General features: G+C 36.2%; 1 protein-coding gene across 14 annotated transcripts in view; it reads left to right on the top strand.

Moving 5' to 3' along the window:
- The window catches only part of ANK3 (ankyrin 3), a 702,796-nt gene that overhangs the window by 131,338 nt on the left and 549,745 nt on the right, over nucleotides 1-21,713 (top strand). The gene's annotated exons all lie outside the window — the stretch shown is intronic.

The raw sequence follows: 21,713 nt of genomic DNA, 5'->3' as shown, positions 1-21,713 counted from the left end.
AATGTCTGTAAATCAGCAAGGTATGATTAGGAAGAAATTTTATGGTATATATATCTTTGTCCAAATGAGATTTTTGGCACACCTAAGGAAACCTGTGGTCATCCTTTTGAAAAACAGCATGAAATGAATTTCATTTTAACCATTAATCATAATAGGGCTGAGCATTTCCCTCTAGAATTTTCAGATTCCCCATCCCTTGTTTTTCTTTTTTTCACCAGTGAGCCCCAGTTTAACTGTGGCAAATGGAAATAGGAAAATGGCTACAAATAAAATAAGTGATTACTGTCAAGTTTTTTTTAGACCTGTAGATCCTGTCTAATTTTTTTGACCAGGGGAAAAAAAGGAGAGATAGAAGTATGTGTGTTTATGTGTGTATGTATATTTGTGTCCCTGTGTGTGTGTGTGTGTGTGTGTGTGTGTGTGTATAAAGGGGCATTCATTTACCTTTAAAAACGCCACTGAAATGGAAAAAAAGTCTTCTTAGATATACCTTTTGTCATGGTTCATTTTGTGAGGCATGATGCTTTAGGGTGTGCCCAAAATAGGTAAGGTAAATTTACCTATTTGAGAAAAAGGAAATCTCCTTTCTGGAGTGGGATTAGAGTTCACTCTTGCTTGAAGGGATTTTCCTCTCTACATCTCTCCCTTCACACGTCATCATCTCCATATCCTCTTCTTTGATTCCGGTTCTGATAAGCTTCCATTTTTTTTGGGACCCTTGACTGTCCTTCCATTTAAAATGCTACTTTCAGGCATTGTGTCCTGTATCAGGGTTCAGAAGATCCTAGAAAGGGATTAGTTTTGGGCTTTGCTTGGGGAAAGACCAAGATTCCAATAGCTCTTGAATCCAGGGCATCTTATTTCTTCCCACTGTCTGTGTGCGTGTCTGTATATGTGGGTAAATATGTTTGTGTATTGTGTGTTTCTTAGAGTTCATCTCTAATTTCTGGAAAATTCATCCAAATATTGCATCTATATAGATTTTACCTCTTTCATGAGAATGCCTTCCTGACATATATTCCTATATATGTCAGCTCTAGGGCAGTGGTCCAGGCTCTATCAGATAGTGAAGCTTGCCAGACTGGCTTTGAACCATCTCTGACTTTGCCCACATTCTATCAGCAGGGGATGGTGATGTTGCAGAAGTGATACTATTATATTCTGATTCCCAGGCACTCCATCCTACCCCACCCCCATCCCTACCCCACCCAAGGGAGGAGGGCGCAGCTGCAAACCCAAATGATTTGTTTGGCGACTTATTTAGTTTTGTGTTAGGCTCTAGGAAAATGGTCATCTGCACTCATGTTGGTGAGACTCTCATTGCCTTAGATATCTGAGGACCATGATCCTTGAAGAAGACATGGCAGAGGGAGCCCAGGTTTGTCTATTGAGAGCCTTAGGAGTATGTTCCAGAAGATAATAAGTGATGTCTGGGTCATTTATAAATAATTGAGCCTTTGTATGGCATCATTTCATCTTTGTAGATTTTTGAAGCCTCTTTGGTCTCAATAGAATGCTTACCTTGTTCTCATTAAGATTTTTATTATTTCACAAAGATTTCTGTTTACAGCAGTGGTTATTAACCTAGAGTCCATGTATAGATTTCATCAAGTCATGAAATTAGGTGACAAAAAGTCTTCCTTTTCACTAACCTCTTATTGAAATTGAGTTCGTCCTTCAACTAGTTTAAAAGTGATATTGTGAGGAAGGATCTCATAGGTTCCCTAGAATGCCAAAGGACTCTATGCCCCCAAAAAAGAAAAAAACGTCAGACTTGAAGAATGGTGTTGAATTGGTGATCTTTGACAATATGTCAGCCAATGTTTAGCAAGACTTTTCCATTCTAGAGTAGGGACTCATTAACCATCTGTCTGTCCTGTCATAGGCATTGATAGGTGCTTTTCTCCCCAAGATAAAAAAGATGAAAGGACATTTTGAATTTTTTAGAAAAATCCATTTTCTTTGATGTCTCCCTGAACCAAAACTATGTTGCAGATGAGTTTACAGGACCAGAAAATAAATCACAATGGGTGTTTTCAGAGCTGCAAAAACAAATCAACAGATACCAGTGGGTGTGGCCACACCAGAGGTTTCAAGTCTTCCTCCGAAATCAGGTGTCGCAACCAATTCCCCAATTCCCCTAGCATTTCTGACAATATTTCTTAAATTGTATATTTGGAGATATCATAGGGGGAAAAATGAGGGTAACATTTTAATGTGGGCCTTCCAATTAAAGATGTAGTTGAACCTGCAATGAATGCGCAGGATTTTATTAGAGGGAAGCTCTTGAGAGCTATTTATGGAATTGTTTTATACACACACATATACACACATGTGTCTCTGTGTGTGTGTGTGTTTGCACACACATGCATTCTTCATTGGCAGGGCAGCTGTGGAAAGAGCTCTGGCCTTGGAATCAGGAGGACAGGAGTCCGAATCCAGCCTCAGACACTTGACTCTTACTAGCTGCGTAATCTTGGGCAAGTCATTTAACCTGATCACCTTGCATCTAGGGCCATCTCCAGTTATCCTGATTCATATGTGGCTCTGGAGGAGAAAGTGAGGCTGGTGACTTAGCACAGCACCCCCTCCCTCAAATTCAATTCACATGCTTGTTATGGTATCACCTCCCTAATGTTGTAGTCTTCTTCAAAGGAAGGATAAAACTTTATTATTATTCTGTATTGGCATTCAACAAATATTTTGTCTTATTGATAAGTTTCTTGTTGGTATTTGTTAGAGGAAAAAACATAGACAAACAAAATAACCCATTTTTTCATCTTCCACTTATTAGTTTTTCTATTGATCCATCACAGACTGGGGAGGCTAGGTGGCGCAGTGGATGGAGCACTGGCCCTGGAGTCAGGAGGACCTGGGTTCAAATCTGGCCTCAGACACTTAATAATGACCTACCTGTGTGGCTTTGGACAAGCCACTTAACCCCACTGCCTTACAAAAACCTTTAAAAAAGAGGTAACAGACTAACTGCCAGGATATCTGAATTCTAGTACCAATCAGCATTGAACCTCAGTTTCCTCATCTGGAAAATAAAGATAATATCTCAACCTGCTTCACAAAGATCTTATAGGCATTATTGTAGCATAGTCTCAGACCTGAAGGGAACCTTAGGAACCATCTTATTCTAGATTTTTATTTTAGAGATGAGGAATCAAGGGCCTAGATTTAAAATTAGAAGAAACCTTAGAACCCATGTAATCCTACCTTTTCAGCTTACTAAATTTGCATCTTTCACTTAATTTACATTTAGTCAGCCAGATGACAGTGGATAGAGTGCTAGTTTGGGAGGCACTGGAGAGCTGATTTTAAATCCTGCCTCAGACGCTTGTTAGCTGTGTGACTTTGGAAGAGTCATTTAACTTCTCTGTTACACTCCGTTTCCTCATCTTTAAAACAACATTAAGAATAGAATCATCTCCTAGGTTTGTTGTGAATGACAAAATATTTGTAGAGTGAAAACTGTTATGATGAGGGATGCTATGAGGATCTGGGGTAGCAAGAGGATAAGTGATTTGACCAAGGTCACAAAGGTGGCCTGGGGATTTGAACCTCTGCCTCCAAAGCTTGCCTCTTTTCCCATTCACCAAGGTGTCATCCAAAGGCGATGAAGGTGAATAGTCTTTGAATAGAGATGCTGCCATCAAGAGCATGGTTGACATCAAGAGTCATATTTTCATACTATTCTGAGGAAATGGTGAATGGTAACATATCAAACATTGAGATGACTGTGTCCCCCAGAGAATTTTTTTGTTTCAATTTAACAAAGGGCATAACAAAAGAAAACCTACCAAATGAGATCACAACCTTAAAAGTGCTCTAAAATTACAATTATTGTTATTATAACAAACATTTTAAACATACCAGATATACGTTAGTCTACTATGTATAGAATTTGTAAAGATGAAAGACAAAAGCCCCTGCCCTTGAGGAGTTAACAATCTAGCTGGCCCATTTTATCATTCCCTAAATGCAGTGCTTTTGTTCAGTTGTATCTGATTTTTTGTCAAATATCATTTGGGGTTTTCTTGAACAGCTACTGAAATGGTTTGCATTCCTTCTCCAGCTCATTTTATAAACGAGCAAACTGGGGCAAAGTTAAGTGACTGACCCAAGGTCACACAACTAGAAAGTGTCTCAGGCCAGATTTGAACTCAGGAAGATGAATCTTCCAATTCCAGGCCCAACACTCCTTCCACTGGCCCACCTAGCAGTGCTATCCAGTCGTTTTGAGTCCAACCAACCATCCAAAGCCCCAAATCTAAAAGTGACTCTGATACTTTCCTGATTTTCAGCATCAAAACAAAGTGTTCCCTGGGTCCCTTTGGGTAACTGATAATGGAACTGATGTCCGTTCTCACTTATCTAACTGCCTTTGGAAAGCTCTTTGATCCTGGGGACAAGCAGGATCATCTCCATTTGCTGATCCAGGACAAATGATTTCCAGCCTTCACCACCATAGTGTGTTTAGTCCAGTCTTCAGTGTCTCCCCAGACATCACGTAGACCTGTTGCTGACTGGTCCTGTGAGTCACTGGACTAGGTATGTTTATTTTTAGTGATGGTGGATAAAGGCTCATTTTCCTTTCCAATTCCTGTTTCCTTTAAAAAATGGGACACTAAAATATTTGCTTTAGTAAAAGTTAGAAATAAACTCAAAACTAATCTTCACAGACCAAAATATTCCCGGAAGGTAGATTTGTAATCTTTTATGCCTCTCTGTTTTGAATGAGTATCTTGTATTCACTTCCAATGCTATCCCCTTGAGGATACATGATTTGTTTGTTCTTTACTTTGTATTTCTGGGGCCTAGTGTAATGCTGGTACATAGTAGGAGATTAATAAATGTTTTGCTGATCAATTCTTTTGTTCCATGGAAAGTTTACTAGTGACACATAGTAGGAGATTAATCAATGTTTTGTTGATAAATTTTTTGTTCTGTACAAAGTTTAACAGGGGCACAGGATAGGAGATTAATAAATGTTTTATTGATCATTCCTTTGTTCATGGGAAGCATAGAAGTGTCTATTTTGGAGCAAGGACAGTGATAATTTCACATTGTCCTACTTTCTGTACTCTCCCTATTCTACTTGTAGCCCACAGACAGTCTTTGATATGATCAGTATTCTTTTGTTTTATTAAGATTTTACCAAGAAAGTGTGGTGCTTAGGTAATTTTTATATTCTTTGTACTTCTGACTTCACGAAGAAACAGGATTTGGATTGGCCTGGATCCTTGTATCATGAAGGTGTGATTTTTTTTTTTCTAGATGTTTGGACACTGTTTACTTCATATAGGATTCAATAGAAAATAAAAAAAAAAAACTTTGAAAGAATGCTCATTCCAGACTCTGTTTCATTTCTGTTTTGCTGATTATCCTAGCACCTACCATAGTAGGTACTTAATAAAAGTTAATTGATATCAATCAGCAGACAATGTATTTACGTGAGGAGCTCTTTTGATCAGTCTTTAATCATCCCCCCAGCTCATTAATCTCCAAGTCTTTAAATGGCTGTTGTTTGAAGAGTCCTGAGCAGATTAGGGGAGATAAAAAAATTTAGAGAAAGCCCAGCTCTTCCTCTCAGAGTCCAAGGATGAATCAGAACACTAAACTAAGAACTGTAATCTGCAATATTGCATACTGGATGCATTGCTGTTTTAGTCATTTTCAGTTGTGACTTTATGATCGCATTTGGGATTTTCTTGTCAAAGAAACTGGAAGTGGTTTGTCATTTCCTTCTCCAAGTCATTTCACAGAGGAGGAACCTGAGGCAAACATGGTGAAGTGACTTACCCAGGTTTACTCAGCCAGTAAGTGCTGGAGGTTGGATTTGAATTCAGGGATATTCATATTCCTGATTCCAAACTTCCAAGTGAAGTACACCAACAACTGTACCACTTAGTTTCTCAATCTCTCTCTCTCTCTCTCTCTCTCTCTCTCTCTCTCTCTCTCTCTCTCTCTCTCTCCCCTCCCCCTCCCCCTCTTTCTCTCACATTTATCTTCCGTTAATCAATATATCATCTCTAATCTCTCTCATCTCTTTTCATCTCTTATTTTTTTTCCTCTTCTCTTCCTAACCATGAAAAGCTATTCAGAAGTGGGGTGATCTTGGGAAGTTATAGCTCCCTTTTATGAAGGTCTTTGAGCAAAGACTGAGTGGCCACTTGGATGCTTCTCATGCAAGTATAGGTTAGACTCCATGGACTCTGAGGCTCCTTTCTGATATTTTGGATTGTGTCGGGCTCATAATAATCTTGTATTTTTCAAAATTATCTCGTGAAAGAACAAATATTTTGGTATTGTTACCCAAAACCTTTTTCTCTGGGTCTTTAACATCAGCTTCTCCATGAGTACCATTTATTCAGTGAATCTGAAGATGTATGAGACATAGTTCACATGCTCTCATATATAGTAACAGGGCATTAGTGTGGGAAAGTTTCCAATATTTCTGTGTGGGCAGCAGGTGGCACTGGTGAGCAAGGCAGGCAGAGCTGCCAGGAGGTTGGGTAAAGGGAGAACTTTTCACCTCTTTGGGGGGGGGGGGGCGCAGAGGATTTTCTTTTCACTTCATAAGAACCATCCTTGGAGCTGAGAATTGGATTGTCATCCTGCCTCTGATACCCTAGTTCTGTGGCCCAGGAAAATTTACCTAATCTCTTATCTAACTATCTAATTTATCTAATCTTATCTAACCTCATCTAAACTCTCAGTGCTCTAGGAAACTCTAGGGCTTCAGGTTGCAGAGAAAGTGCCTTCCTTGCATTACTAAAGGGAATTTATTCCCTGGGATGGTTCCCTATACTATCCCTGTCCCTTCTCCAGGGATAACTACCCACAACACCCACAATGCCCGGTAGCACAAAGCATGAAAAAGAAAATAACCCATTTGTAGTTTCTTACTTATCACTGGTTCTTCATTTATTCCTAGCCATGTCAGCATTTCCAGTTCAAATGCCAACCTTATGTACATTCTAGTGCCACTCTCCCATTTTGTCCCGAAAGCTCCGAATTCTCAGATTACTTTCCATTGATTAAACCTTTTTGTCTTCCTAGCATGGTTTAAGAAAAACTTCTTCTCCTTTCTTTCTTGAAAGCCGTAAATAAAATTAAGAGTATAACAATTCTGCCTGTTAACAAGATTTTATAGAAGACAACTACAATCTAAATTGAAAGCAACAGATAGAGAACCAATGAGCTGTCGTGCCTAATTGATTGGAAGCAGGAAGGTGACTTTTCTAGGATGTCTAATTTAGAACTTAGTATAGTTTCTGACACCCAGTAAACCCTTAATAACGCTTAATGATAGATTGACTGGTTGTATCAGAAGTCTTTGTTGTTCTGCTTCTCATCTTCCAAGTATGACAGATCTTTGACAGTGCAACTATTACTCCTATTGAATTTTTAAAAATTTACTTTTTAAAAATTTTCAACCATTTCTATGTACATATTTCCAAGTTACAAAATTTCCCTCCACCTTCCTTTCCTACCCCCCTCTCCTCAGTAGGGACCAGTCATGTTAACATTTTATATACATATATATATTTTGTTAAACATATTTACAAATTAGTCATTTTTGGCATGAGGAATTAGGATTAGGGAAGGAGATACATAAGAGATAATTTTTATAAAGTGTTTATAAAGTTTTTATAAAGTGTTTATAAAGATTTGGAAGGGTTTTTTTTTCTGTGTATTTTGTTTTGTTTTGTTTTTCTTCCTCTGATTGGGGATAATATAGTCCATTACCAGTCTAATACAGTTGTCCTAGCTCTCTGGACTGTTGAGAGGCGTCACTTCCATCAAGGTTGTTCATGTCATAATGTTGATTTGTACATTGTTCCCTTGGCTCTACTCCCTTCGCTCAGCATCAGATTCCGTAAGTCAATTCATGCTTCTCTAGAGTCCGAACATTTATGGTTTCTTATAGAACAATAATATTCCATAGTATTCATGTACCATAGCTTGTTTAGCCATTCCCCAATTGATGGGCATCCCCTCAATTTCTAAAGCTGCTATGAATATTTTGGAACATGTAAGACTTTTCCCATGTTTTACAATTTCTTTTGGATATAGTCCAAGAATTGGAATTGCTCGGTCAAAGGGTATGAACAGTTTTATTGCTCTTTTTTGGGCATTGTTCCATATTGCTCTCCAGAAAGGTTGGATTTGTTCACAACTCCACCAGCAACGCATCAATGTCCCAATCCTCCTACAACCTCTCTAACATAGATCATTTTCCCTTTTTCTCACCTGGGCTAATCTAATAGGTATGAGATGATACCTCGTTGTTGCTTTAATTTGCATTTCTCTAATCAATAGTGATTTAGAACTTTTTTTATATGATTATGTATATATATATATATATATATATATATATATACATAGCTTTAATTTCTTTATTTGAAAACTGTCTGTTTATATCCTTCGACCATTTATCAACTAGGGAATAACTTATGACCTTATAAATTTGATGCAATTCTCTAGATATTAGAAATGAGAGTTTTATAAGAACTTCTGGTTGTGAAGATTGTTTCCTAGCTTTCTGCTTTTCTTCTGATTTTGGCAGCATTCATTTTATTAGTGTAAAACTTTTTAAAATTTAATATAGTCAAAATCATCCATTTTGCAGTTTTTTTATATGTTCTAATTCTTCTTTGGTCATAAGATAGATCAAATGGAGTATTTGGTCTATTAATTTATCTGTGGTATCACTCTTTATGTCTAAACCCTGTACTCATTTTGACCTTATTTTGGTATAGGGTGTGAGAAGTGGATCTATACCTAGTTTTTATCATACTATTTTCCAGTTTTTCCAACAATTTTTGCCAAGTGAGTTCTTATCCCAGAGGCTGATGTTTTGGGGTTTGTCAGATAGTAGATTGCTGTAGTCATATATTGCAGTTTTTTTAAACCCATCTTGATCACCAGGTAGTTTTGATAACTACTACTTTAAAGTAAAATTTGAGATCTGGTAGAGCTAGACTACCTTCCTTTACATTTTTTCCCCATCAGTTCCCTTGCCATTCTTGCCCTTTTGTTGCTCAGATGAATTTTGTTACTATTTATTCTAGCTTGGTAAAGTAGTTATTTGGTAGTTTGATTGGTATGGCACTGAATAAGTAATTTAATTTGGGTAGAATTTTCATTTTGAATACATTAGCTCAACCTAACCATGAGCATTTTACATTTTCTCAATTATTTAGATATGACTTTATTTGGATGAGGAGAGCTTTATAATTGTATTCATACAATTTATGGGTTTGCCTTGGGAGGTAGATTCCCAAGTATTTAATGTTATCTACAATTATTTTAAATGGAATTTCTCTTTCTATTCCTTGTTCTTGGGCTTTGTTATTCATATATAGAAGTGCTGATGATTTATATGGGTTTATTTTATATCCTACTGCTTTGCTGAATTTTTTAATTGTTTCAAGGAGTTTTTTAGATGATTTTCTCGGGTTCTCTAGGTATACTATCATATCATCTGTAATGAATGAAAGTTTTGTTTCCTCACTGGCAATTCTGATTCCTTCAATTTCTTTTTCTTCTCTTATTGCTACTGCTAAATAAGCATCCTTGTTTCACCCCTAAATTCATTGGAAATACTCTGAGTTTGTTTTCATTACATATAATATTTGTTGATGGTTTTAGATATATATTATTTATTATTTTAAGAAAAATTCCCATTTATTCCTAAACTCTCTAGTTTTTTAATGGGAATTGAATTTTTGCCCAAGCTCAGCCCTGCCTTCTCATAGGTTTGTCTCTCAGAATTAATGAGCTTCAGTGCTTGCATTCCCCCCCCACCCCAGATCTTGAATTCTCCTTTTGTTCTAAAACTGAGAAAATGAACTTGAGAGGCTGGGTCATTCTGTGAAGAAGTTAGTCCTTTCTCTAAGACTCTCCTCAAATAGGAGATTTTACAATAATAAAACAGCTCCTGGTGGCTGCTTCACAGATCATGCTACCATCATATTGTGATTTTTATAACTTTTTTTCATTGAAAACCTTTGAATACATTCTTAAATAATTTTTAAAAATCTCAAATAGACTTGATTGTTGTGCTTCTTTTTCTGAATGGGTGTTTCATAGATATGATACAGGTTTAATGGATTTAAAGATGCTTCAGAATGATTATTCCTTGGTTTAAGATTATCATGAAATATGCTCATACCTTGGTATAACTCTAATTTATTTGAAATAGAATTCAGCAAATTCATCTGTGACTTTTTTCTCCTATTGACACCTTTTGTTTTCATAACACAAAACCTTCTGATTATGATTTTCTTCCTTCTTTAACCTCAATGTGAATTTTCCTTTTTAACAAAAAAATAAAAAAACAAGTAAAACCATTTAAATGTCAATCACATTTGACAGAACATACAGCATCATAATCCTCACCGCTCAGAGGAAAGAGCGAAGTCCATTTCTTCTTATCTTTTCCAGGATAATTTTAACTACACAGTTTTACCTTCATTTCCTTGTTCTTTCCATGAATATTGTTGAAGTCATTGGATATCTTTTTTTTCTGCTTGTGCTTCCATTACCATATCAATTCATATGAATATTTCCATATTTCTTAGAATTCTCTATATTTTTAATTTCCTAAAACACAATAATATTGCTTTATATTATTTTTCTAAAGTATGTTTGTTCACATTTTTGAGATTTATCTATTAGGAAATGGTTTTAGATTTTTTTTTAAATATAAATTTTCAAGCCTTAAAAGATTTAAAGTATACTAAGACCTTTCAGATACTCTGTATTTCAATCAATTCCCTGTATATGTTGGATAGTAGATCATCAGTTATTTGATAAATTTATCTAAAACTCTCTATATTGATTTTGTTTGTGCAAAAGCTTTAGATATCTTTTATCATCACTTGTATCTTTTGTTTGCAGAATAATTTACACCACAGCCATAGGTGTGAAAGGCCTTCTGTCCATTTTTATCCAATTATTTTTCATTTGACTTTTCATATTTATTGAAACTTACTGTGGTATATGGTGTAAGATTCTTGTCTAACTTTTTCCCCCAAAATATTTTCCAATATTCTCTGCAGTTTTTGTATATTGGATATTTTTTTAGAAGCAATTATTACTGGGAGTGAAAAAGAGAGCTTTGTTTTCATATTACTTATCTTTGACATGGTTCTGATGCATGGATTCTGAGATTGTCTCTCTGTAAAGGATTTAGCGTACAGGCAAGAACTTGCTTTTTAGTTTGGATGATTTGTTTTTGAGCTAACAGAACTAAAGGTAAACATAGGGAATCATTATTTTTACTTTTGTTGATTTTAGATCAGAGTGTTTTGTGAGACATCTCTTTGGAAGTCCATATCAGCCTGAACACATGCTCTTTCCAGAAGGTTTCTGAAAGAAAAATTGCTGCCTTGGAAGCAAGTCTGAGCATTTGGACAGGGCAGAAGGATGACATTTACTAAAAATCATTTTTACAAGGATTAACAGGCTTAAAAATGGAGGATAATTGCCCAATAGAAGAAACAAGAAATTCTCCTAGTAATTTTAGGAGATCTTATTCCATTTTAGTATGATGGCAAAAGGACAGGAAGAATTAAATCTAGATACACAAATACAAACATTCACATATACATATATTCATCCAGAATGAAAAGATTTGGGGAGAGTTGACTCATTTAGACTGCTATCTGCCAAAAAAAAGAAAAACAAAATTAATAAACCCCCCTTAAGGAATAATGATTTTTTCCTAGATTGGTTCACAAAATGACTCCCTGAGAAGAATCCTTACCTAGTGGTATATTTTATAATATAGTATTTAAAAAGTAATTTTGTCATTCATTTGACTCATATACAATTGTCATTTTTAACTTAATTGCCATTCTTTTTTTTCCAATTCTAATTTCTTTATTTCCTTCTGAAGTCCTCATTTCTTTACTTATATCCCTAACTCTCATTTCTTTAAAATTAGTGATAGATATTTTAGATAGTTAGTAATGGGTGTATTGGCTTAAATACACTAATTCCACCCCCCCATCATTTAAGAAGTTAAAATACTTTATGCAACATTCATTTGAGAGTAAGATTAAATCATTTGTTGCAAGTATAAAGTGGTAGAACCAAGAATTAATCCTTCATTTCCTGCTTGAAGTCTTCAGACAATTATCCATTAGTGTTTGTCTACTACCTAGCACGGCAACTTGTTTTGCTTTTGGATGACCCAAATTATTAGAAAGTTTTTTGTTTTTTGCTATCAAGCCTAAATGTAGCCCCTAGTTAACCTTATCTAGTGCCTTCCATATATTGATTATTTTTATTGATTGTACATAATTGCTTGTGTGTTATTTCTCCCATTAGTCTGTTGAACTACTTGAGAACAAGATTTTAGTATTTTTTCCCTTTTTTTGTTTCCCTAGTACTTAGCACAGTGTCTGACACATAGTAGGCACTTAAGAAATGCTGTTGATTATGACTTCTACCATTACTTCTAGTTCTGTTTTTCTAGAGCAAAGCATAACAAACGAGATTGCTCTTCCATGTGACCAACCTTCAAGTACTTGAAGACCTGTTTACCCCGTGTTTTCTGTCCTCCATACTGCTCTAAAATTTCCTGTTCTTTCAGCCATTCCTTAAGTATCATTGATTCAAGATCCTTCACTTTCCTGGATGTGCTCTTCTAGAATCAAGCCTAGAAGGATATTCTCTAGCCAATCCATGTCCTTTTCAAAATCCAGGACCGATAACTGAACAACTGTGTCAATTTTGATGAAGTATAATCAGGATATAGTAAGACTTTCACTTCCTTCTTTCCAAATGTCAATGCTTTGTGAATGCAACAGGATAAAGTTGACTTTCTTGGCTATCTTGTCATTGCTTACTGTTGATGCTTATTGAGTTTTCAGTCTGCTTCATCTCAGAACTGGTTTTAGATGATTTGTTTTCTAGCCAGCCACTTATTATGTAGCTTATATTTAGGAAACTTATTTTTTTTTAATCCAAGTGGAAAATTTTACATTTGACACCGCATCTAATCTTGGATCTGGTCAGTTTTTCTTACTGAATTCTGCTTTTGTTTTCAGTTCATTCACTGTGCCTCTCAGCTTCTTCTGATGTTAATATTTAAACAACATGACATATTTGCCTAGATCTAACTTCTTTCTAAATACCCGAAATAGCTTAGATCCTAGTACAATTTTCTGGGATGTTCCATTGAAGACTTAGTGATTGTGATCTCCTTAAGGGGAGAAACTTTTTTGAATCCATAGTGCTTAGGGAAATGCCTGGCAAATAGTATGTGCTTAATGAATGCCTATTAACTGACTTCCAAATTGGTTTTGAAACACTGATGACTACTCTGGAATCTAGCCATTCCGCTACTTCTGAATTGACCCATTAGTTGTAATGCCCAAACATCTTTTCCATAAGAAGAATGTGAACGATTGTCAAATAGGGATCGGGACTGGACCTTTGATGACATTTGAATAAAGCATTCTTGAGTGAGGAGGAACTTTTTTAACCATGCTAGGTTGACATCTTCACTATAACTTAAAATCTTAAAGAGTTGTTTGAATACTGAGAAGTTAAGTGACTTGTCCAAGGTCACAAGTGTCAGTAGGACTGGAACTCAATTCATCTCAACTTAAAGCTGGCTCTATTTCTACTAAGTCATTTCTCCATATTTTCCAAAAAAATAGCATGATAAACTGTCAAATACCTTGCAAAATCTAGTCACATTACAATGTAGGATTGAGAACTGGAAGGAACCTGAAAGAGTATCTAGTATCATCTGACATATTGCCACTGAATAAAATGAAGCCCAGAGGGGTTAAATTATCTGCTTGAGGACCCACAATAAGAGAGAAAAACTGGATTTCAGTCCACGTTCTATGACTCCAAGTTCACTAATCTAACCTGACCTGTTGTTGATGAAATCACATTGACTCTTTTTGATCACTGCTTCCTTTAAAGATGGATGGTCATGATCCCTTTAGTGATACTTTTTTATTGTGTTTTAAGATTATTTTTTCAATTAATAAGCATTCGTTTTCTTTCTACTTCTTGCGGCATTCAGAAAAAAGAAAAAGAAAACAAAGCCCCAGGAACAAATATGCAAAAAGCAAATTTTCTCAATGGCCACCTACAACAATGTTTTATTCTGCACAATTCATCCATCACCTCTGTATTAGGAGATGGACAGCATCCTTCATCATTAGTTCTATGACATTATGGTTGATCATTATGATCAGAGTTCTTAAATCTTTCAAAATTATATGTTTTTACAATACTGTTATACTTTTCTAATTCTTTCTCTATTCTGCCTCAGTTCAGACAAGTCTATTCAGTTTTATCTGTAGCCATTCTTTTAATAATTTCCTTATAGCACAATTGTATTCAACTACTATCATATCCCATAATAATCCATTTTAGAGTCTTCTCAGGAACTGAAACCCGAATGCCGAATTCTCTTCCTTTCTTTGAAAACTGGGTGGTTGTTACCCAGTCCCATGGTATTTTTCACCTATTCCATGACCACTGACAGTGAATGGTTCAGTAATGACATATATTGGTTACAAAAAAATTGATTGAAAAAATGAAAAAATAGTAATAATAAAAGAAGATGCTCTTTAGCCTAGGTATTTAGCTTCTGCCCAGGTAATTTCATTATTCTGCCTGTATCTTTTTTTTTGTGATTTAAGTTACCTAGTCTTTGAATTTAGTTAATTCACCATTGGATAATTTACCTAGACTTTTAAGAGGGATTGATTATGTCATGGGATAATTAGCATAATCTTATTATGATTTCCTAATCTAATAATGTTACAAAAGGAGAGAAAACTTAAAAGTGGGGTATCATATGTACTTACCAAAAACTGAATTACAATGGGGTGACTTAATAGAAAGGCATTTTATTCTGTATCACTGTAATTAAATGTAATTAAATTAATTATGTATCTAAGTAAACATTTTTGGGCATCATTAAAAAAACACACTACTACTTTTTTTAAGGAAAAAAAAAGAAATTGTAATCATGATTTTATAGCTTGGCATTTTTCCCCCCCAAAGACTATTATCAGCAAATTAGTGAATTTCCTCCCACAGCACATATGGAATTCTTTCACTGAGAGTGGAGTTTGGGCATTTGAATAAAAAGAAAACACAGGAAATGATTCTCAGTTTTGAATATTTGAAGCTCCTTGTGCCAGCCCATGCAGCTGATGTTGCAGATGCAGAGTTCTCTTTAGGAGTCTTTTTGTAAATATCATTTTTAGTTCTTCTTATTTTGTCAGAGAATGAACATCTAGAAGCTCTGTTTTTTTCTTCCTTTCTTTCTTTTATATCTCCTTTTCCTTTCAGTACAAGAGATAAAGGGTAGATTTTTAAATCTCATTGATGTGGATCTCCCATCATGTCATGCAAATGAGTGTAACTTGAAACCTGTTTATCCTATTCAATTCATGCAAATCTTATCCATAAAACCTTATTCCTAAAAGATACTCTACCTGAGGTCCACCCAGTGAGGACCTTGGTTGGCACCTGGAGTAGGTGTGTTATCTTTGGATTTTTCCTTTCTCTGGTCGTATGATTTGGTCACCTCTTTTCATAATGACACCTCTCTTTGATTTATCCTATTTACACTATTTCTTTAGAACTTCCAAAGAATCAGATTCTATGGACCATGATGTTCAGGAAATGTAGGAAGATGTCAAAATTGAAATTCTAATTATAAGGAAATTAGAATAAAAACATTTATCTTAAGAGATCAGAATGGCCCTATATGAAGCCAACTCCATATATGAAGCCAACTCAAATTTTAGAAAGATTTAGAAAGAAGGAAAAAAAATCTTTTTAAACATGGAGACCAGACAGCCAATTGAGTAGCATTCATTAATTCCCAACTATATGGTAGGCACTGGGTTCACAAAGAAATGCAAAAAAGCAAACAACAACAAAAAAGAACAATTCCAGTTCCAAAAGTACTCCAAAGAATGGGGGGATAACATGTTTGTCTTCAGCTGAGACTTAAAGAAGTCAGGAAAAGAAAAGGAGAAAGAAAGACATTCCAGGCATAGGGGACAGTCAGGGAAAATGTCCAAAGCGAGGAGACCTTAGAAAGTGTCCTGTGTGAGATATAACACGGCAGCCAATGCCATCAGCTTGCAGTACTTACAGGAGGTACAGGAAGACTGGAAAAATAGAAAGGGGTCAGGTTATCAAGGGCTTGAAAAAGCCAATATTTTGAAGTCTGGAGGCTCTAGGGAAGTTTTTTTTTTGATTAGGGCTGTGATATGGTTAGACCTGTGTTTTTGGAAGATCGGTTTGACAGCAGGATGGAGAATGCACTGGAGAGGGGAGAGACTTGAGGCAGGAAGAACAATCAGAGGCTATTGCGACTGACCGGGCTTTAGGTGATAAAGGACTTTCATCAGGTGGTTACAGTGTCAAAGGAGAGAAGAGGGCATGCATGAGTGATGGCATGAATGTTAACAATTGACAGGTCTTTGTAACAGATCGAATATGCCAGCGAGGGGTAAGGGGTGAGACACACGAGGAGTTAAGGATGACACCCGCCAGCCAGAGGGATTGATAATAACAGGAAAGTTAGGAGGAGTGGGGTGGAGTTTTAGGGAAGAAACAAGCAGACATATTGAGTTCAAGATGTCTATGCAAGGGGCAGCTAGGTGGAGTAGTGGATAAAGCACCGGCCTTGGAGTCAGGAGTACCTGGGTTCAAATCTGGTCTCAGACACTTAATAATTACCTAGCTGTGTGGCCTTGGGCAAGCCACTTAACCCCATTTGCCTTGCAAAAATCTAAAAAAAAAAAAGATATCTATGCAAGAGCCAGTTCATATGTCTAAAAGGCAGTTAGGAAAAAAAAAACATGAGACTAAAGTCATTGGAGAGATTAGATCTGGAAAATAGATCTGAGAACCACCTGCCTTGAGACCACGGGAGCTGCTATGATCACTGAGTGAAATAGTTTAGAGGTAGAAGAGGGCCCTAGACAGAGGCCTGGGGGACACGCCAAGTTGACTGGGATGACCTGACTGAAGAACCAACAAATGAGAGAGACACAGAACAAGAGGAAAACTAAGAGAGAATAATGTCCTAAAACCCAAAGAGAAAAATACCACAAGGAGAAGTGGGTGATGACCAGTATCAAAGGTTGAAGAGAAATCAGTAAAGGTAAGGAGTGAAAAAAAGGACATCAGATGTGGACATTTATAGATCATTAGTAACTTGGGAGAGAGCAGTTTGGGTTTGATGATAATTGATTGGATCATAAGCCAAACTGCAAAGAATTAGAGAGTGAAAGAAAAGGAAGTGAGGGGCACCTGTTGTAGATTGCTTTTTCAAATTTAGACACAAAAGGGATGAGAAATATTGTTGGATGTGTGTATGAATAGATGAAGTGAAGGGTCTTTTTGAGTATAGATGAGACTCAGGATATTTGTCGCAGGAGTGAAACAATCAGGAGATAGGAAATAAAAGAAGATTAGTGAGAAAGGGATAATAGAGGGAGAAGTCTCTAGGGAGATGGGATGGAACAGTCACTTGTATATGTAGAGGGATTGACATATTCAAGGAGAAGTATTATCTATTCATGTGAAATAGGGAGAAGGCCAAGATAATTGCAAATGGCATCTGAGTGATGAGGTGAGAAGGGGAGAAGATGGGTTTTGTAAATGATTTCAACATATGAGGCGAGGTTCTCAGCTGAGAAGTTTATAGGAGGGGGAAGGAACTAGGATAGGTTGGAGGAGAGATGACAAGGTTTGGAAAAACCATTATGGTGCAAAGGATAGTGAACAAATTAAGGAAGTGTAAAAAAAAGATTACTTCGCTCTGGTGAAGGTCCAGGTGAGGTTATGTGAAATCCACTTGTAGTGGCCTTGGTCATCCTAGGTTTGTGGTTTATTTCATCTTTGTTCAAGAGCATGAGTGGGAAGTGAAGGCAGCTGACGGTAGGAGCGATCCAAGGCTGTGATTGGTATGGGGAAGATCTTTTGAAAAGATAAAAGGGCAAGGGACTTGAAAGATGAAGACAGTGCAGGATTGAACTGATTCACCAAGATATCAATATGGGATAAGAAAGAGAGTATGTAGGGGTGATGACCCATGTTAGGATTGGGACTGGCAGGATTGGAGGGAGGGTATAGTAATAACAAAGAATAACATTTGAAGTTGTAAGGCAAGGAGAGGTGGAGTGACAACAGTTCATTAGCAGAGAAGGTTTAATTTCAAAGTTCTCAAATGCAGTTTTGGGTGATGACAAGATTGGAATATGACTATTTCTGTGTGAACCTATGGTGCTGGGTGGGAAGAGGTCATAGGAAATGAGAAAAATGAGGAACTGAGAGGTTAGGGCATTTGAGGGACTATCTATCTATTTATATGCTGAAGTGATTGAGGACATGAGTTGGAAAGAAGAGAATGATGATGAGCCAGGCACTGAACAAGTTAAGGAAGGAAAATATTTTGGAGGGTTGTAGACAGCAATCAACAGAAATCTTGATTGGGTGACACAAATATAGATCATATGAACACCAGGGAGATGAGATTACTAAATGATAGTGGTAGAGGGATAGACTAAGTGCAATGGTGAGCAAGGATTATCCCAACTTCCTCAACCATGAGCAATGAGTAGGAGAGTAGGAATGATTGTGTAATCAATTTTGGAATGGAAAGCTGTGACATCAAGAGGGATTCTGGTCTTATCTTAAATCTTTTCCTTTCTCATTCCTTCTACATTAGGGTTATGAAAGTGTTTTGACCTTGCACACCTTCCTGAAGGGGTCTCAGGGACTTTGCAGGTTTTTGAGAATCACTGGTTGAATGGTCCCTGATCTTCCTTTCCAATGGGTCATCATGTGATTCTGAATATGTCCCTTGTCTCATTTTTATTATTTCTTCTAATTTAGTATTGATTTTGGTCTTGGAATTAACAATCAGTTATCTGACTGTCCAGAGATAGCTGACTCAGAATTAACTCCCACACCACAAACCAGGCATTTCCCATCTTTTAAGATTCAATTATTTTCATTTTGGGGAAATGTTATTTAGTGAATGACATGACCAGAGATTCCTGCCTGAATCTCTTTGAAAAAAGAAAATTATAATTTATAGGCAAGAGGGCTCAAATTAGTTCACCAACCTTCCCGTTTTTTTCCTTGTAATGAGACTCTTTTGCCTTAAAACCAGTGAATATGAATTAGGTATTGATTTTTCTTTGTTACATGTTATGGAGTAGTAATAATAATAATTAATTAGTATTTATATAGTACTTTAAGGTTTACAGAGATATTTACAATTCTTAATTCATTTGACTCTCCAATAATCCTGAAAGTTAGGTGATGTTACAATTTCCATTTAACAGTTGAGGAAACTGAGGCTAACAGGTTAAGTGACTTGCCCAGGATCACACATGCAGTAAGTACCTGAGACAGAATTCCAGTTCAGATCTTACTGATTCCAAGCTTGTATTCCACGAATTATGATTTCGTTGTTATCCTGTTCTTTCTTCTTCTCAGTCCCTTCTATAAGTGCTTACCATGAGTATTACAATATGAGATAATTAAACATCCCAGCAATCTATGTTTCTTATTTTCTGCTGGCATATGAGAAAATCAACTCCCAAAATGCCATCATTTATCTCCCTAAATTGAATCTGTGAGTCACCTTTCCATTTAGCAAGTTTCTTTATCTTCTTTTATTTGGGATGAAGTTGATCCTATTGATATGATTGCGTTCCTTCAGGCTTCATTGGTCACTGATATCTAGAGGAGCAACTCTGTTTCTTATCACTTTCCTTGTATTTCACCACCATTTTTGTACAAGCCAATGTGGACTTTACAAGACTGAAGGATATTTTCTTTGTTCCCTGGTTGCTATGGCCAAAGATTCATGATTAGAATTTCATCTCTCCTTGGAGCACTGGGATAGAACAGTGGTTAGAATACATGAGTCCAGATTTTGGCTATATAACCATGGGGTAGGTCACTTGACCTCTGTTTGCCTCAGTTTCTTTAACTGTAAAATGAGGATAATGGCCACCTACTGTGTAAGGTGAGAGTGAGAATCAAATGAGATATGATTTGTGAAACCTTTAGTATAACACCTAGCATATAGTAGGTGCTAAATAAATGCTTCTTCCCTTTCCTTTTCTCACATCCATTTAAATCATATTTACATAGTTAAAATAAATTACATAGTTATTCACTCCCTGGAGGTACACTCACTTGTTAATATTGATGCCTTTTCCCTGTTAAATAAGAGGATTAGAAATTTGCTTTAAAAGTAATCACATTTTATCAGTTAATATATTTTCTCTGCCTCAAATAAAATTTTGATTTTAGAATTTATGTCATAAAAGATAATGTGGTACATAATTAATTCCCTGAAGTAGAATTTAGGTTTCTGATGCTTGAAAAATTTTAAATGGCTTATTTTAATATAGCAATAAAACAACAAAAGAAAATGAGATGGGGACAGAACTTGGGTCCTTAGAACATCAGAAATACATGCAATATAATATTGTAAGTTTGGCTGGAATATTAATGCAGTAACAGTTCCTTCAGAGAAATTGTTTTCTGTTTGAATTGGAGGGGAGAAGAAGAAGCATGTTTAAAAGAGCACTCCTTTAGGAGTCAGGCGACCTGGACAACTAATGTTGACCCCTATGGACAAGGAGAAACTGGTTCATGACTCCAGGACTCAAAATAAGTACTGGCTAAGATGATCTCTCTTTTTTTCTCTTAGCTTAGGATTCTGGGAAAGATACTGTCCAAATCTTACCACTCCTAAATATTGAATTCATCAGATCCCGACCTGGAAAGGACCTTGGAAGCCATCTAGTCCAATCTTTACATTTTATAAATGAAAAAAATGAAGTCTATAGAAGCTTTGAATTTTTCAAAGTCATATATATACATACATATATATATATATATATATATATATATATATATATAAGCATTAAGGGGCAAGATTTGAAGCTAGATTTTGTGACTAGGAGGTCAAGTGACGTTCCCTGTTAACATACTGTAATCACCATATTCTACCTTGAAAGAGAGGCTACTAGAGCGCTAGGTGGCACCAACCTTGGAGTCAGAGGGATCTGAGTTCAAATGTGACCTCAGACACTTAATAATTACTTACTGGTGTGACCTTGGACAAGCCACTTAACCCCATTGCCTAGAAGAACCTATAAACAAATAAAAAAAGAAAAGAAAAGAAAGAGAGGCTATTGCAATGAATTATTAGGAAAGGTGTGAAAAATGAAATACTGACATTTTTTCCCCTTTCCACTAAAAGTTTTTGAGACTTTCTTTTACTGATTCACATGATCAGGGTAGAGAGCTGGACTATGTCTTTATTTTCTCTATATTGAATAATTAACTAAACGAAGTGTCTGAAGGCTTCAACTTTGTCATTAATGTTGAAATATGTTGTCTATGCCAGTAGAGGCAAAATGAAATAACTCATACAGACTCCAATATTTCAATATTTGCAAGGATTTTTGGTACTGTCCTTGGGTCCATTCCTCTCCTGGCATAGATCATAGAAGGCTTACTGGTTGGAGTTTTGGAATTGTTCTGGCTGAAAAATGAATCAAGAGAGAGATAAAAATGTAAGCTTGTTTCTATTAGCTTAGACTTCTACTCAAAATTTTTATTAAAAATTAAAGGCTTGGAGGTTTGCCAACCCTCTGATAATGAAATAG

This window comes from Macrotis lagotis, chromosome 4 (genome assembly GCF_037893015.1).
Source record: "Macrotis lagotis isolate mMagLag1 chromosome 4, bilby.v1.9.chrom.fasta, whole genome shotgun sequence".
NCBI lineage: Eukaryota > Metazoa > Chordata > Mammalia > Peramelemorphia > Peramelidae > Macrotis > Macrotis lagotis.
This window is presented reverse-complemented; position numbering and strand designations above follow the sequence as displayed.